At 42.1% G+C, this 1238-nt stretch overlaps 1 protein-coding gene across 1 annotated transcript in view; it reads left to right on the forward strand.

Moving 5' to 3' along the window:
• Nucleotides 1-1238, forward strand: part of Pygo1 (pygopus family PHD finger 1) — a 32565-nt gene that overhangs the window by 18195 nt on the left and 13132 nt on the right. The window lies entirely within an intron of this gene.

Here is a 1238-nt window from a genome sequence, read left to right on the forward strand (position 1 = left end):
GAGGATCTGTTCCTCAGGGGTCATATGGGCTTGGGAGGAGCCCCTGGCTCCTTTTACCAGTTCCACCTATGTGAAGATAAGTCAAAGGTCCTGTTCGACCATGGCTGGCTTCACTTGGAAATGATTCCTCTGTGTTGACCCTCCTCTTTGTAGGTTGGACACTGTTTCAAGTCCATCTCATGTGGCCTCCTCAGCCTCCTTGATTGAGAAGACAGGTGACCCACCACCATAACAGGACATTTCGAGAGATGCTCATAGTCCCCTGGAACTAGTTGACTTAGGAGGGCAAGCAGGAAAAGCTGTCCTTTATGTCCCTCTGACCAAATTAGTATGGGCCTCAAAGTATGTCTGTTAACATCTAAGAAGGTTAGTTCCACCAGTCTGGTACTTTTAATTACTGTGTGTCATGTAGATAAATCTTGGGCAAAGACCAATTGTTCTCAGATAAACCTTGCCTAGACATATATTTCTTGATTTGGCATGTAAAATTTGTCAGTAGGTTGTTGGACTAATATGGTTCCCTCTGGTTTTTAAAACTAGCTAAGCATTATTTATCTCTCGCATTGTCTCACCCCTCCATCATGGTTTCCCCAATTAAGGTGCCCCCATTTTTCCCCGTTTCTCCCTTAATAATACCCTTCTCTTATGGTCCTACCTCTCTTGAGCTCCTTCTTTCCATTTATCCACTAGGTGCCTTGTATACCCTTCCCTCCCCCCCTCCCTTAAACTAACCCAATATTTATCCCTATCTCCCTCATTAACACCTGTTTTCTCCTGTTCTTCTCTTTCAGGTTCTTTCTTTTCTTTTACCTCCCAGGTTCTTTCCATTATCCTGGTTCCTGTAGTTATGTCTGGATACATAATCACTTATCAGGATTTTGTTCTAGGATCCACATATGAGGGAGAACGTATGTCAATTATTTTTCTGAGGCTGTGTTACTTCACTTGGTGTAACAGCTTCTAGTTCCATGCATTTACCTGCAAATTTCATGATTTCATCTTTCTTTACTGATGAGTAAAACTCCATCAGATAAATGAACTACATTTCATTATCCACTCCTCAGTTGAGGGACACCTAGGTTGCTTTCATCTCTTAGCTACTGTGAAGAGAGCAGCAACTAACATGGATATACAAGTGTCTCTGCAATAGGATGAGTTCTTTGGGTATATGTCAAGGAGTGGTATAACTGGGTCAAATGGTAGGTTCATTTGTAGTTTTTTAAGAGTTCTCCACATTG

The sequence above is a fragment of the Nannospalax galili genome, unplaced genomic scaffold (assembly GCF_000622305.1).
Source record: "Nannospalax galili isolate Female #2095 unplaced genomic scaffold, S.galili_v1.0 scaffold611, whole genome shotgun sequence".
NCBI lineage: Eukaryota > Metazoa > Chordata > Mammalia > Rodentia > Spalacidae > Nannospalax > Nannospalax galili.